Source organism: Phaseolus vulgaris, chromosome 1 (genome assembly GCF_000499845.2).
Source record: "Phaseolus vulgaris cultivar G19833 chromosome 1, P. vulgaris v2.0, whole genome shotgun sequence".
In the NCBI taxonomy this organism is placed as follows: Eukaryota; Viridiplantae; Streptophyta; class Magnoliopsida; order Fabales; family Fabaceae; genus Phaseolus; species Phaseolus vulgaris.
Window position 1 is genome coordinate 23,387,258 of NC_023759.2, and position 18,229 is coordinate 23,405,486.

Here is an 18,229-nt window from a genome sequence, read left to right on the forward strand (position 1 = left end):
ATTTTTACCATTGGACACATCTGGTATATAATGTATATAGATAATATATTGACAAGAATAAGGTATAAACTAAAAAAAAATAAAGATGATAAATGAAGAAAAAAATTGTATATGTAATAAGGAGGAAGAAACATTTGATTTGTTTTATTGAGAAGTTTTGTGCATAAAAAGACAGGGATGAGACATCACTCACACAAGTTGTCTTGTAGTAAGTAATGCTTTATATATGTCAACTTGTTACATCGTTTTCATTAATAATCATTATAACGAGAACGCATCAGACCTGCTGCAATTTTCAGACTTCGGGTTCCTAAACATTTTGTTTAAGCTTCGTTTCTACTCATGTCATTTCATAATAACTCTTATCTATGAATGAACTTCCAAAAACTTACCAAAACATTTTGCAATTCTAATGTTCTTAACAAATTTAAACCAACACCAAAATAACAATTAGATAATATTAATCTAGCTCAAAAGGATTATTTCAAATTAAAAAGTATGAAATCATTCATCCTACTTGCCATTTTAACTCAATTGCTTACTATATAACATGAAATATTCAATTATATATAACTACTTTAATATACCATTTCATTTCAAAAGTCAGAAGTAAATATTTCGAATAATCTAGTTTCTACTAACCATCTTTTAATTCTTAATAACAAATCATCCACAATCTTATAATTCAACTTCCAAAAATTAAAAAACGAACTCAATAGGTGGTCCAATAGCGACCCGATAGCGAGTGGCACGATAGGTCCAACCATATTACGAAGTGGACTTTAAGCTTAACTCAATTCCATAAAACCGGCTCAATGAGGTGAGGTTTGCACCCACTTATATAAAATGAAAGGCTCTAATCTCTAGTCGATGTGGGATTTCCAACACATATCTCACATGCATAAAAAAAAACCTATACATGTTAATCATAGAAGAAAGAAAAAAAACCTAAAAATTTGAGAGAAAAAAACTTATTAAGCAACAGAATTTGATGAATTTAGATTATTCTAATATTTTTTATCTTATAAAATATTTTTTTGTCAAATGAAAGATGAAAATTATCTTAAATCTTATGAATAAGTCAAAGAGAAATTAAGAAAAACAGTTTAAAAAGATGGTGAGATTTTATAAATAAAAGAGAATAATTAAAATTAATATATATATATTAAATATATCTTAGAATTTTAATTTTTTTAATTTATCTGTCGAGTATTACAATTTTAATTATAGATATTTTAGCTTAAAATAATTAATATTTTTTTTATCAGCAAGTAAAAAATAAAATGAAAAATTTACCTATAATTTGATTTTTACGAATAAGAATAAAGTACACCTAATAATAAATGCATTTACATTTACATCTATCAACACTTAAATTCAAAATAAATTTTTGACTATAAAATTAATAGCATTAGAAATTTTTGTAACAATCTCTAGAAAGGTAAAGATTTTATATCAATTAACATAATCTAACATGATTAATAAATAATTTTATCTCTTGAATACATGGTTAAGAATTTATTCACTTGTATGTATAAATGAAAAAAAAAACATATGTAAGAAGATATCAACGTGTTAATGGACCTAAGTACAAGAGATTGACCCCTAATATTTGATTAAAAAATGTGTTATGTTCAACCTAAAAATTAAAGTTACATACCAAATTAAAATGTTTCTTATTTATCCGTTATTTTAAATTATGTGCAAGTAATTTCAATAATTCTCATTTTTAAGCTAGTTATGTCCCTCTATTTTAAAGAATTTGCATTTTTGTTCTTTCAATGGATTCCTTCTATTTAAAATCTTCACATCCACGTTTTTACTTAAGCATTTGGAAGTTTTTAACAGATTTAAAACATAAATAATTTTAAAAGTTTTTAAATCACAAATTATATTGGAGTTGTTTGAAGAAGAAAATATGAATTGATAGTCTATAGCTTATAAACTAGTTTATAAATTTTATTAATAATAAAAATTATTTTATATATTAGTAATTTTTTTAATATTTAATTTAGTTAATATAGTAGTTAATTATTTTTTATTTAAAATTTATTTTTGTTTAATGATTTTCTTATATTAACATTTGTATAATATTGGTGAATTTTATTTAGGCTCATGAGTTGAGAAGAAATAATCTAAACAAATTTAATAAATTTTATTTGTAAACATGTAAAATATAAAAGAGAAAACTTAGATATAAAAAGAGTAATTAAGAGACCATATCCATTTACTTATAAAGGTAATGAAACTTAATTTGGTAAAACAAAGTCAAATAACTAAAACTTCACATAATTTAAGTTAAAAGATCCAAAAGAAAAATTAAACCTAAAAACTAAGATGAGTCAACAAATAAAATTAAAGTAAATTGAATAAAAGCAAGTGAATGATTAAAGCACTGTTGAGAAAAAAGAGAACCATCATTAATAAAAGAATATAAAGTGGCAGAAAAGACATGTTACTTTATTTTGGATGTGAACTGAACTTTGAGGCTATTGAGCAGGGAATATTCCTTTCCACTGTACAAAAGGTTTCATATTTGGTTGCTCCACACACTTCAAATCTCATTAGTTTATGTGTAAGTGATTCCAACTTTTATGGATATATAATATTTTAAAATAGTATTTAATATTAATTACTATTAAAAATATATTTGCTTTATAAAAGTAAGAGAAAGAATAATATATTAATAATAAAGTATACATGGATAAAAGTAAATTATTTATTTACAAACTAATTAATTATTTGTACGAAAAGCTAACACACTATAAAGTAGTTTAGATACTTTATTATTTATATGGAATTATTATGATGAATTATTTGAAATTAGATTATCCATTTCATCCATTATATTTTTTGTTTGTTGGTTGATTTCAAAACCCTTATTTTGACCTTTTATTTTTGGGTTGATTTTGGGCTGAATTTTTTTTTCTTTTTAAGAAATCTATAATAGAGACATAATAAATCACATGTAACACAAGGAAGTGGTGTGCCGGGATTTTTAAGCTTATAAATATCTTTTTCATTTATTTTATTTTTATTGACAATGAGAAAATAAAATAAATTGGAGCGCCTCTCTAATCATATAAAAAAAAATCTCAATATAGTGTTTCCTAATGGAAATTGTATACACATAAAACAAAAATTTGCTTAACAAACAACAACCAAAAAAAAAAAACTATTGCGAAACAAGAGTCAATAGTTCCCACAGTCCTATTTAATGTATCTATATAAACTTATACCAATTCTAAAAAACTTGGAAAATTATTTTCTCTCTCCATTTTTATATTAATTGTAAAAAGTCAATTTTTTTAAAAAAATTAAATAACTCTAAATAAATATGATCTCATACTTTTAAATAATCTCAACTGCACATCCGCACCTCCATACCTCCCTTTCAGTTTCAACACTTTCATTATTCTTCAGCTATAATGTTTGAGAGAGTTATTTTATCATTTGAGCATGTATGAGATAATTGACAAGAAGATTCTGTTAAAGATAGATGCGAACTCTACTCAACTTCCATGAAGATGTGTTTGAAGAAGAATACTTGTTTCAAGGTTTATGAAAAATGTAATTCATGGTCTTAATTATGTTAGAGTTGTTTAAATAGCCTTTTACACTTTAAATCTACCTTATATCTCACAACCATAGTGATGAGCTTAAGCATAAGCGTCTCTTAAAAATGTTTTTAAAATCTATTTCATGGTTTTCAAAAATTATTTTACTGCACAAGAATTTAATCTTTTAATTTGAAAAAATAATTGATTATTTGGTACTACTTCAAAAGCGGTTAGCTTTATCAAAAATCATTTTTGACTCCAAATTCTATTTTGTTCACATTTTCAGTTTTCAACTGATCTGAAAGTGGTTATGTTACCACCAAGAGTATTTTCAAAAAAAGTATGTTCTTTTGAACTTGAATCTGTTGTTTTATAACAATGTTTTTGAAAATCTTTTTTTATCTGAAACCTATAAAAAGGAAGGTTGATCTCAGGTCAAATCACTTATCGCAATCACGATTTGCATACAATTTTCAAGTGCTTTCATTAAGATTTTGAATTGAGTTTTAGTTTTTGAAAGTATTTTTTTTAAACTTTAAGTGCTCTTGTGTTGGTGTCTTTGGCTTGAAATTCAAGGTTCTTTCAAGTGTTGCAGCTGTGAGGGTCCTGGTTCGAACTCTTGTATCTGCAATAAAGGTGTTTTCTTTCCTAGACTTTTCCTTTTGTAAAAGTGTTTGTATTTGTACTTCTTGATAGGGTTTCTGGGTTGCTGAAATAGTGTGCTTTAGTTTGTGATCTTGGTTCTTGAAGGGTTTAAGAACTAGGAAGTTTTGTAAAGATTTCTTTGCTTTAGTGGAATCCATCTTGGTATAAGGTGGGACTGGATGTAGCTCTCATTGAGTGAATGAGTATAAAACTGTGTGTGCCATCCTCCCTTCTTGAACATTGCTTTAAATCTAAAATATGATAATCTATGATAAAATAAACCTATTGTTTCAAAATTGAATCTGTTGTTTTAACTACTGCTGGGTTAAATCGTTTTTTGGTTTTCAAGATTCTAATAAGGATTTAAATCTTTCTTAAAATTCAAAGTATCTTTAATCTCTATGTAAGTAATACCTCATGTGTTGAGTTTCAAATGAGCAATCTAGTTCAAGATTCTTTCTTTTCGTAACTGTTTTCAAAAAGTTTTTTGAAAGTTGCTTGTTGAACTTAACTTCTCCACTTCTCTTCAACAAAACTATTTCAAGTGAAATTTTAACTGGTTTTGTTAAAGGTACTGGTTTAGAAATCAGATTGAAACGTCTTGTATTTCTTGGTTTCAATCATCAAAGTGGTCACTTGTTAACTCTTGTCTTAAAGGACTAACATTGTCTTTAATCATTTCTTTGAACAAAAGTCTTGAACTCATAAAGAAATAATTATGTTGATTCTAAAACCAATCCGTTATATTTTTTAAACTACTTCTTGAAATAAAAAAATAAATATGTTTTTCATTAAATCAATTTGTTCCTTTTCTGTCAGGATTTTCTAAATTGTATTCTTTGCAAAAAATTTATAAGTCCAATTCACCCCATTTTGAACAGATTCGTTAAGATGATTTTTTTTAGTTTTGTACTCTATTTCTATTTTTGCACCTGACTGATTTTTTTTCGAGTTTAATAACTTCCAAAAAACGAAAAAAAAAACAATCACAACTAGTAAAAATACCACAAAACTTACATCAACCACCAACGTTCACCACAAGCAACCACCACTGCTTGAAATTAAAGAAGATATCACACTCTCCAACATACATATTGAAAAAGATATTATTAGAATTAAAAAAAAATATAGAGGTACATGAAAAAAGGTATGGAGGTGCAGGAAAATTTCCCAAAATATTTTGATGCAAATACCATGACTATGGTTTTATGTTTTTCGTGTACTTTTTACTTCAAATTTAATTCAATTTTTATTATAATTTTCAATTGATTCTATACTATATTTTTTGCTTTTAAATTCATATAAAAATATATAGTAGATTTCAAAATTATTAAAAAAATTAAAAATAACAAACAAATATTCAACTTGTCTAATAAAAAAACAAAGTTTTTGCCTGATAAAAAAAAAGTAAAGTCCATTTCCACCCTAAAATTAATTCTAAGTAATGTATTATTATTATTATTAATATATATATATATATATATATAACTAAATCGTAGAGAACTTTTATATTTTTTTATGAAATTTTCAATCAATCTACTAATTTACTTTCGCTTTAAAAAAATTTAAAAAATCCTGAAAATTATATTATCAGAAGTGTTCTTTAAAACTTTATCTTCAAATGAATTTTTTCCCAATATACTACTTAACTCATTCAGTAGAAAATAACAAATTACACTGAACATAAAAAAACCCGAAATTACCCTTATCTTTAATCAATTAGGTAAATGATGTTTTATATGGACGCCATCAACCAAATTTCAAATAGATAACATCAAAATATAAATCAATGAGTAGAAAATATTTTAGGACATGTTTGCCACATGTTTTTTTTTTTTCAGGACATGTTTACCACATGTTTTTTCGTAAATATTTATAGAAAATAAGAAGAAAATATAAAATGAGTTTCATCATAATTAAAATTAATTTATGTACAGAATTTAGAAAAAAAAACTATTTGATAGAGAATTTCTATAAGTTATATATAAACGAATATTTAACTTATAAAATTTATTTATTTTTTAAAGTATTTATAGGAAAATATTGTCTAACAATAATTTAATCGGTATCATTTAACATATTTTTTAAATAATAATATTGGATAGACTTAAATAATTTGATTATAAACAATATGATCATAAACAATAATTTTATCTTAACATTGTAATGAATGATAATCCTGTATTTATAACCAACATATTCTTGATGAGATGATCTATAACTTTTTATAGACAAATAATATGAAATTTTATGAATTAATTATTTTTTATTAGTGACTATTAAATATGAAATAAACATTTCGGTTTAGAAATGGGTTCAAGCACTAGCCAGAAGACAGAGTTTAGGGAGTTGTTGAGTATTGGACCTGACCCGAGACAGAAGATAAAATAGTCGTCCGTTGATCCAAGTATTTAGGAGGTTTTATTTTACTAGAGACAAATCAAGAAAAGTCTGAATTCTCAGCAGAATAGTAAAGAACATTTATGACAGAGTAAGATCGAAAACGGAGCTAGATGTAGTGATTGTAGATATAAAGATGTATCACGAAAGACAAAGAAGGACAAATAACATACTAAATTGAGAGCACACTTGTTCTTGACAATTGAATGTTCTAAACCTCATATTGTCTACCGATCTGTCTCGAACCGGTTGTTTGATTGTTTTAAAAGATATGCCTAAATATGTTTAGAAATTTTTAATAAAATCAACCAGAACTTTTATAAGTAATAAAAGATAGTCGGAAATACTTTATTTTATACTAATTTACCCGATCGAATTTAGTGTACATCTATTTCTACTTATTAATTGCAAAGAGTTATACCAATAAAATCTTATTACAAATATTATTATTCTTCTCGTTTTAATATTACACTTGAGTATAGAAAATCACTTTTAATTATCTATATGTATCTATCTCTTAAGATAAAGCAAAAGTGTACATTATCACTCCTAACAAGTACATAAAACCATTTTTAATTATATAATAAGAAATATATATATATATATATATATTAAAACATTTAAATAGAGTTTATCTTTTCTTATCATAGAGTTTAACTTCCCCACAGTGAAGGCACTTAAAAAAAACTTAACAAAATTATGCATTTCTCACATAACTAATGTTTATTAATTTTCATTTAATTAGTAAATAGTCATGAAAAAAAGTTAACTCATAAAAAAATACCAACAAAGTCATAAGATTTTATATTGAAAGTGATATATACACTACAAGAAAATGATGAAAAAAAACCAATTTTAGAGACAAAAAATAATTAGTTGCTATAGTGACTAAATTAGAGACTAAAATTTTTTTTGATTTCTAAATTAGTTTCTATTATTGTTAAATAGTTTCTAAATTAGTATTTAATTAGCAACAAAAATTTTTGTTACCAAAGTTTTTTTACCAAAATTTAGAATATAAATAATTGATAGTTAAAAGATCCCAACATTTAGAATATAAATAATTTAGAATATCTAATTAACAATTTACCTTTATGAAAAGATCCCAACATTATCAAGTTAAACTTTACGTTATTAAACAAGGTCGTTTAGCATAAAGTTACTTCACTTTACATGTCATTGATATTGAGTTCCAAATATACAATTGTGTTAATTTTTTTTTATCAGCATGTGTTTAATACTTAAAAGGACAATTTTACTATTTACAGAATTTTTTTCAGTTCTAAATGGCTTCTTCATTGAAGGATAAGCTATCTATGACATTTTTTTTTATCCTAAAAACTATAAGAGAGAAGATGTTTCTTTTATAATCATTGTAAATAGAATTGTCTATGTGTTTTGATAGATACTAATTTCCAGTTTAAAATTTAATCAAACATAAAGTTCATTGACCCTTCTTCAGAATATTTTTCTCTCCAAATCTTTAAATCAAGAAAAACTAGTCAAACAAAAGAAAAGTAATTAAATATTGTACCGTCCCGTTTCCGGGCGTTGACCAAAGCCAAAGTCAACGATTAAGTCAAAGTCAACATAAAATGGGACCACTCGAGGAGTCCAAGGAAGGAAGTCAACAGACAAGGGCGTCGCCAAGATGAGGCGTCGCCAAGATGAGGCGTCGCCAAGACAAGGCGTCGCCAAAATAAGGCGTCGCCAAGATGAGACGTCGCCAAAATAAGGCGTCGCCAAGATGAGGCGTCGCCAGGAGAGGATATCGCCAGGTTGAAGCATCATCGGGTTAAGACGTAGCCCAGAACAGTAATAAAAAGAAGAGACAGGTGGCTTCAAAGCCATAGTTCTAGTACCAGTGAGAAGTAACCTGACTTGTGAAGTACCCACGCCACCGCTGGGAGACCCTAGGACAGATACGACCCATGAGAGGGCCCCGCCCAGGGGAGAACCATGTGCATGGTACGAGGGAAGGGTAGATACACTCCCAGGGCGAATGACTAGAGGCTGGGGCGCATGAGTTGGCACCCTGAAAGTCATCCCACGCGCTAGATGCACTTCAAGGAAAGAGGACTCGCACAAGGGAATAACCCTAAGCTGGGTTACGGCGCTGTGAGACCCTCTGTGTAGAGCAGCGATCAAGTCAGAAGAACACGTGGCAATAAGCACTGAAAACATCAAGGCTTTCCTAAAAGTTCGCTAAGGTACGCGTTAATTCATTTAAGTTCAAACGTTTCAAGGGATATTTTTATACACTTTCAATGCGCTTTAACGCGCTTTAAATACAGGAGGTGTATAAAAATGGGCATGGGGACGTTTGAATAGGGGATCCGAGTTTTGACCTAATTCTGGCAGCTTTACACGTACGTAAACCCTAGTTGTTTCGCTGCGCACCCACTGTACGCACAGACAATTAGGGCAACACAACATTAGTTACTCAGTATTTTCGACCACCTTCAGAGCATCTAGTCACGGTGTTCTGATACGGAGGTTTGTCACCTTTGATGTTTCTCGCTAGCTGACTTGATCGTCGGAGTGCAAACGGCCGCGAGGGCGCCCCTTTGTTCACTTCTTTTCAGGTACTCACAGAAGGAGCAGAACGAAGGTGCCCTAGCTCGCGAGGACGAGCCACGCATAGAGACGACCCTGGTCAACCGGCGGGAACATTTTGTTGGGTTTAATAGTGCCAAAGTTCAAGAGGGGGGGTGAATTGACCTTTTAAAACTTTCTCGCAGAAATAGTGTTTAACACAGTTTTACAGAAAATAAATCGATTTATGTGAAAATGAACAGATTTATTTCAGCACTGTTTTTGTTTGAAAAGCTTTTAATTCAGCAAGGTTAATCACAAGATTATGCAGTGAGAATTTCCAGCAGCACACACACAAATATCAGATTTGAAAATCAGTGAAACACAAAACAACAAGCTTCAATTTCAAGCAAGTGATTAAGGTTCAATTGATAGCATGCTAGTTAGAACAATGAATCACAAAACAGCAAGCTTCAATTTTAAGCAATTGTTTAAGGTTCAATTAATAGCATTGACAGTTTCTTGAGCAGCCTATCACAGTCAATCTGTTCCAATGATTTTTAGCAGATTATTTATGTTCTTATCAGATTCAAACACCTTTTTCAGAAATCAAGAACAGCATGCACAGTGCCCAGAAAGAACAGATTTATTTTCAATTGAACAGATTTATTTCTTTGCTGTTTTATCAATTATGCAGAAACGAAATTGCAGAGAGAGAGAGAGAATGAACACAAGCAATTATACTGGTTCACTCAACCTGAGCTACATCCAGTCTTCACCAACAACAGGTGGAATTCACTAACACACAGTACAATCAAGTACACTTCCCACTGTTCTTGAAACCTACAAGAACTTAGGTACTCTTGCTGAAAAAAAACCTATTTCAGCACTCACACACACACATCCACTCTCCAAGAACACCTATCAAGAAGAGGATTCAACCAAACTATTACAAGTAATAAGAAGTGAAACGACTACACCTGATTGAGGTAACAAAGATCAGCCTTAAACCAGTAGGCAAGATTGCTAGAACAGTAGCTGCACCTCAAACCAAGCTTTTGGAACCAAACCAAGAACAAGCACTTTGTGATTTTTGAAATCTTTGAAGAACAAATGCTAATCCTTGAAAACACTTAACTCTCTACTGTCAAAACTTGTTTTTTGCAAATGTATGAACTGTTTTAATCGTTATTAAACTCAGAAACCAAGTTTGCATTTTATAGAAAGCCAGCTTATAACAGAATTTTGAAAAACAGTTAAAGCTGTTATAAAATGAACAGATTGAAAATAAAATAAACTGATTTATTTTCAAAAGCAGTTAGAGAATCTGTTAAGTGAGGAGACTTAGTCAACCATTCTGGTGCTGAGATAAAACTGAAAAACGTTTAAGCTTGACATGGCACCAGAGGCAAAAAGAATCTATTCATTTACAGATGAACAGATTTATTTTTCAGAACGAAAACAGAGAAAGTTTAACAATTTAAAACTCAGTCGTTTTGAAAAGAAGAAGACTTAGTCAAAATACCTGATGCACAAAATCTAATTTTTACAAGACTTTAGCCAAGGCATCAGTGAAAAAAATGAATCTGTTTATTTAGAAAAGAACAGATTTATTTTTATGCAGTAAACGTGTTTTTGTGTAAAACATGTGAAAAACAGTTTAAGAAAACTTATGCTTGTTCTTATCACATGGCCAGTGGTTATGAGGTGAGTTACTCAGCAAAAAGCTACTCTTAGACACCCTCTAAGCACTAACTAAGACACACTTAAAGCAAAGCAAAATTACATGAAAAGTACATACAAGTCTTCATCAAACACTACATATAAGTCTTCATCAAACACAATCTTGAAGGGGCAGCAACCATCTTCAACAATCTCCCCCTGTTTGATGGAGACAAATCCCCATAGCTAACCTCATAGCTTTGTTGCTTTAAGCACTTGTACTGCACCAGATTTTAAACCAGAATTGGACCTGCACTGCACCAGATTTTAAACCAGAAAAAAACAGCAGTATTGCATAGCATATGAATTGGTTTAAAGGTGCAGAATTAACTCCCTGTTACAGCTAGCTTCACCTAGCATAGTGAGCTATTTTTCTCCCCCTTTGGATTCATCAAACAGCATATAAGCATAGGGAATAAAGGGATATAAAGCAGAAACCACAATCATAATAGTTCAGAAACATAAAACCAAATTGTTCAGCATTACAGAAACTTGAAAACTGATAATGAAAGCATTAAAAACAGAAAACTACTGATCCTTGTAGTAAAGCTCTGCAAGCTGTGCCTGAACTCCTTCAATCTGATGATCAAGGTGTTGGAACCTTGCATGAGTAGTCTCAAAGTGTGCCCTTTGTTCTGCAGACATGACATCAAGACGGTACAGCACTTGCCTCTCAAACATAGACATTGGTTCTCCACGGTATTCTGGACTTTGATAGGCAACTATGGCATTTGCAGCAACTTCCTCATGTTCAGATTGGGCAGCAGGTGAGTCATCATCCATAGGAATAGCTTCATCCTCATCTTCATGTTCTACTCTCCTTGAGGACCACCCACTTGTTTTCAATTTTGTGAAAACCCATTTTGGTGAGAGTTGAAGTATCAATCTCACTTACAGCTTTAATAGGGTCATTTCTCTCATTTGTAGCATCAATACCAAAGTAATCAATTAATTTGGAAACAAGAATAGCATAGGGAAATCTGTAATCAGCCAACCTTTTTGACTTGAGCATGTGTTCATTGACAATGAACACCCAGTTTACCTTAATCTGGTTCATGATGCAATATAGGAGAATAAGATCCTCTTCATGTAAGACAGCATGGTTTGTCCCTCTAGGAATCAGTTGCCAAGCTATGATGTATGCAACTAGACGTGGAGTGAGGTTCAAATGCCCTGCATGGAATCTGTTTATGCTCTCTGTAGGATTCCTCATGCAACTTTTGTAATATTGCAGCTTGTTGAATTCTAAAATTCCACTGGTATTTCCTTTCCCTACTTTCAGTCCAGCATATTTTATTCCAGCCACAGAATTCCACACCTCACTTGTGATCTTCATCTTTGTCCCTTTCACATAAGAGACAACATTCTTCCCATCCAATGTGAGGTTAGTATAAAACACCTTAACCAAGTCAGGATAGACATTACCCGTTAATTCCAGCATCTTTTTCAGTTTCTGGTGCTTCAACACAGTCCTTGTTTCTACCAGTTTTTCAGATTTCAGCCAGTTGAAATAAAGCACCTTGGGTATGTTGATATGCTTCCTGCTTGTTTCATGAATGTAGGCATTGATGCCTTCTTCATTTCCAGCGAACCATCCTTCTAACACACCTTGAGAAGTGGTTTGCTTTCCCTTGCCTTTCTGTTTTTGTCTTGAAGACGAAGCCATGTTAACCTGAATTCTTGTCTTGATTTCAAATGGTGAGAATAGAAAGAGAATGGCCAATGTGGGTAGCAAGTATTCACACAGATTTATAGCAGAATAAATGGATTGATATGGCAGTTATGAGTGGATATGCATGAAGATTTTATGCTTCTGAATTTGTGCAGAGAATCTTTGAAAATATGCACCAAATCTTTAGGGTCACGATGCATACACTCAAATTCTTATTGAGCACCCAAACCATCAAATCGGTTACATAACCATGACCAAAACGTCAAAGGTACAGAGGTTAATGCCCACTAAGTCAGTCAAGCAGTCAAAGATCAGAATTTCTCTTTCCTAGTCATCAATGCGTATCAGTGCAGAAAATAAACACATTTAATTGCGAATAAACAGATTTAATTTTTTTTACTGCTAGGTACAATTGACATTTATAATACCCAATTCATTAAGCAGAAAATTAAACCTATCTTTGGCTAATGGTTTTGTGAACAAATCAGCAAGTTGTAAATCAGTACCAATGAACTTAATATCACATGTTCCATTAGATATGTGTTCCCTTAGAAAATGATGCCTTATTTCAATGTGTTTGGTTCTTGAATGCATGACATGATTTTTGGTTAAGTTGATTGCACTTGTATTATCACACAGCAGAGGTATATGGTTAAGTAAGATACCAAAATCATTCAATTGTTGTCTTAGCCATATAGTTTGAGCACAGCAACTCCCTGCTGCAATGTATTCTGCTTCAGCAGTGGAAAGAGCTACACAAGCCTTCTTTTTGCATTGCCATGAGATCAAGCTTGATCCAAGCAAATGACAGGTTCCACTTGTGCTCTTCCTATCAATTTTGCAACCTGCAAAATCTGAATCAGAATACCCAGTTAAGCTTAATGAAATGTTACCTGGATACCACAAGCCAACTTCTTTAGTTCCTTGCAAATACTTCAAAATCCTTTTGACAGCATTGTAGTGTGATTCTTTAGGAGCAGATTGAAACCTTGCACACATGCACACTGCAAACATTATATCTGGCCTGCTGGTAGTGAGATACAGTAGTGATCCTATGAGTCCTCTGTATTTGGTTTCATCAACAGAAATTCCAGCTTCATCATGATCCAAATGACAGCTTGTTGAGAAGGGTGTGCTGATTGGTTTACACTTGTCCATTTCAAATTTCTTCAGCAAATCCTTGCAATACTTTGCTTGACTCAAGAAAATGCCATCCTTGAGTTGTTTGACCTGCAAGCCTAGAAAATAGTTCAACTCACCCATCATTGACATTTCAAACTCACTCTTCATGACTTTTACGAAAGCTTCACACAATTCTCCATTGTTTGATCCAAAAATGATGTCATCCACATATACTTGGACTAGAATTGAGTCATCTCCTTTCTTCTTAATGAACAAGGTCTTATCTGATGTGCCTCTGTCATAGCCTTGAGAGGTGAGAAAATCACTTAGCCTCTCATACCATTGCCTAGGAGCTTGCTTGAGTCCATAGAGAGCCTTTTGGAGTTTGAACACATATTCTGGATGTTGATGGTCTTCAAAACCTGGTGGTTGTGAGACAAATACCTCTTCATTTATATAGCCATTCAGAAAGGCACTCTTCACGTCCATTTGGAATAGCTTGAACCCTTTGATGCATGAAAAAGCAAGCAGCAGTCTAACAGCTTCTAACCGAGCCACTGGTGCATATGTCTCATCATAGTCTATTCCTTCTTCTTGATTGTACCCTTTAGCTACAAGCCTAGCCTTGTTTCTGGTGATCACTCCATGCTCATCCATTTTGTTTCTAAATACCCATTTTGTTCCAATAACATTCATCTCAGGTATTCTAGGAACAAGAGTCCATACCTCATTAAGAGCAAACTGATTCAGTTCCTCTTGCATAGCTAAAATCCAGTTACTGTCCTTGAGAGCTTCCTTCAAATTCTTGGGTTCAACTTGAGATACAAAAGCCATTGCTTCACAGAAGTTGTTCAAGGATTTTCTAGTTGACACTCCTTTCTCAATGTTCCCAATGACATTATCAAGGGTTAAGTCTCTTGGGGTTTTCCACTCTTTTGGCAAACCTGCAGCTGCAGTAGATTCTTGTACAGTATGTGTATCAGCAGTATCAAAATGAATCGATTCATTTTGATTTAAAACAGATTTAAATTCATTACTGTCAGGTTCATCAGCAGTTTTAGATAGGCTATGATCAGTTTCATCAAAAACAACATGCATTGATTCTTCTACTATGAGCAACCTTTTATTGAAGACTCTATATGCATGACCATTCAAAGCATAACCAATGTGCACACCTTCATCAGATTTAGCATCAAACTTACCAAGATTTTCTTTGCCATTATTCAATACAAAACATTTACACCCAAATACTCTAAGGTGACTCACACTAGGTTTTCTGCCCTTATACAATTCATATGGGGTTTTCTTAAGAATTGGTTTTATTAAGGTCCTATTTAAGACATAACCTGCAGTATAAACAGCATCAGCCCAAAAGTACTTAGGAAGCTTAGATTCATTTAACATAGTTCTAGCAAGTTCCTCTAGTGATCTATTTTTCCTTTCAACTACACCATTTTGTTGGGGTGTCCTAGGGGCTGAAAAGGTATGAGTTATCCCATGCTTCTCACAGAACCTCTCAAACTTAGCATTTTGAAACTCTCCCCCATGATCACTTCGAATTGATTTAATGCAGCAACCATTTTCATTTTCCAGAATTTTTGCTAATCTCTTAAAGGAAGAATAAGCATCATGTTTATGTGCAAGAAATAAAGTCCATGTAAATCTAGAGTAATCATCCACAACAACTAAAGCATACAAATTTCCAGCCAAGCTAGCAACTCTAGATGGACCAAATAAGTCCATATGCAACACATCCAATGGATTTTTTGTAGAGACAATATCCTTTAACTTGAAAGAGGATTTGATTTGTTTACCTTTCACACAAGCATCACAAAGCCTGTTATCCTGAAATTTAATGTTAGGTAAACCAGAAACTAAATCTTTAGATTTCAATTTATTCAAGTGATTTGTGTGTATGTGAGCTAACCTCCTGTGCCACAACCAAGACTCATCACTTCTGGACAGCAAGCACTCATTTGAAGAGTTAGTTTCCATGATATTCAACAAGTAAATGTTATTCACTCTCTTACCAGTAAGTGCCTTACTAGATGAATTACTTGAGATTGTGCAGCCACTTGACTCAAAATTCACTTTGTATCCTTTGTCACAAAGCTGACTTATGCTGAGAAGACTATGCTTGAGTCCTTCTACATACAGCACATTCTCAATGGTTGTTGAATTCCCTGTTCCAACAGTTCCTCTGCCCAAAATCCTCCCTCGGTTATTATCACCATAGGTCACATGTCCTTCTGCTTTGAGCTTTAAGCTGGTGAACTTTGTAAGATCTCCAGTCATATGCTTGGAACAACCACTGTCCAAGTACCACTGGTTTTTCTTGCTTCCAATTGATTCAGAGCTTGACTCCTCATCCTTCATCATGAAGCACAAATTATTCTCCTCATCTTCTGTTGAAGAGCTGCTAGTTGAGGATACTTCATTTTCCTCCCATGAGATGTAGGCTCTCCTTCCTTTGTTCCTTTCAGATTTCTTGTTGGCAGATTTGTCCCTTGTTTGATTGTCTGGACAATCTGTTTTGATATGCCCTGTTTTGCCACATCCAAAGCAAGTATATTTAGAGGAATTTGAATCATTGGGTTTAGGATACCTTCTTTTCTGCTGGTTCCTGTTTTTGCTTTTCTTCCTCAGGAATTTGCTGAATCTTTTTGTAAGAAGGCTGATTGTATCATCATCTTCTTTTTCTTCCTTGATCTCATCCAATTCAGTTGCTTTCAGTGCAAGCCCTTTGGGTTTTCTCTCTGTTGTTTCTTGCTCTTTAAGTCTTTTAAGCTCTAGCTCATGCTCCATCAGCTTTCCAAACAGTGCAGCAGTTTCCAATTTTGACAGATCACGGCTTTCAGAGATAGCTGTCACCTTTGGTTGCCAGCTTCTGTCGAGGCACTTCAATATCTTTGTGTTGAGCTCCTCTCTGTCAAATTGTTTTCCCAAGCCAGTGAGGTGATTCACAATGTGGGTGAATCTCTTCTGCACATCAGCAATGCTCTCCTCGGGTTGCATTCTGAACAACTCATATTCTTGGATGAGTGCATGTTTCCTTGACCTTTTCACATCTTCAGTACCTTCATGAGTCACTTCTAAGACTTCCCACATCTCCTTAGCTGACTTACATTGAGATATCCTGAAGAACTCATCCAATGTCAATGCAGAGGTTATGATGTTCTTGGCCACAAGATCATGTTGAGCCTTCCTCCTTTCGGTCTCATTCCATTCTGATCTTGGCTTTTCCACTTGTTCATCCTTGACAACCTGCATTGGCACATAAGGTCCATTGACCACAGCTTCCCAAATTAATGCATCAATGGATTCCATAAAAATTCTCATTCTAACTTTCCAAAATGCATAATTCATTCCATTAAACATAGGTGGTCTATTAACAGCAGAACCTTCAGCAAAAAGCACATTGAACTCAGACATTATTACAAACAAATTTGATTAAAATACAAGTCCTAGCTCTTGATACCAATTGTTGGGTTTAATAGTGCCAAAGTTCAAGAGGGGGGGTGAATTGACCTTTTAAAACTTTCTCGCAGAAACATTGTTTAACACAGTTTTACAGAAAATAAATCGATTTATGTGAAAATGAACATATTTATTTCAGCACTGTTTTTGTTTGAAAAGCTTTTAATTCAGCAAGGTTAATCACAAGATTATGCAGTGAGAATTTCCAGCAGCACACACACAAATATCAGATTTGAAAATAAGTGAAACACAAAACAACAAGCTTCAATTTCAAGCAAGTGATTAAGGTTCAATTGATAGCATGCTAGTTAGAACAATGAATCACAAAACAGCAAGCTTCAATTTTAAGCAATTGTTTAAGGTTCAATTAATAGCATTGACAGTTTCTTGAGCAGCCTATCACAGTCAATCTGTTCCAATGATTTTTAGCAGATTATTTATGTTCTTATCAGATTCAAACACCTTTTTCAGAAATCAAGAACAGCATGCACAGTGCCCAGAAAGAACAGATTTATTTTCAATTGAACAGATTTATTTCTTTGCTGTTTTATCAATTATGCAGAAACGAAATTGCAGAGAGAGAGAGAGAATGAACACAAGCAATTATACTGGTTCACTCAACCTGAGCTACATCCAGTCTTCACCAACAACAGGTGGAATTCACTAACACACAGTACAATCAAGTACACTTCCCACTGTTCTTGAAACCTACAAGAACTTAGGTACTCTTGCTGAAAAAAAACCTATTTCAGCACTCACACACACACATCCACTCTCCAAGAACACCTATCAAGAAGAGGATTCAACCAAACTATTACAAGTAATAAGAAGTGAAACGACTACACCTGATTGAGGTAACAAAGATCAGCCTTAAACCAGTAGGCAAGATTGCTAGAACAGTAGCTGCACCTCAAACCAAGCTTTTGGAACCAAACCAAGAACAAGCACTTTGTGATTTTTGAAATCTTTGAAGAACAAATGCTAATCCTTGAAAACACTTAACTCTCTACTGTCAAAACTTGTTTTTTGCAAATGTATGAACTGTTTTAATCGTTATTAAACTCAGAAACCAAGTTTGCATTTTATAGAAAGCCAG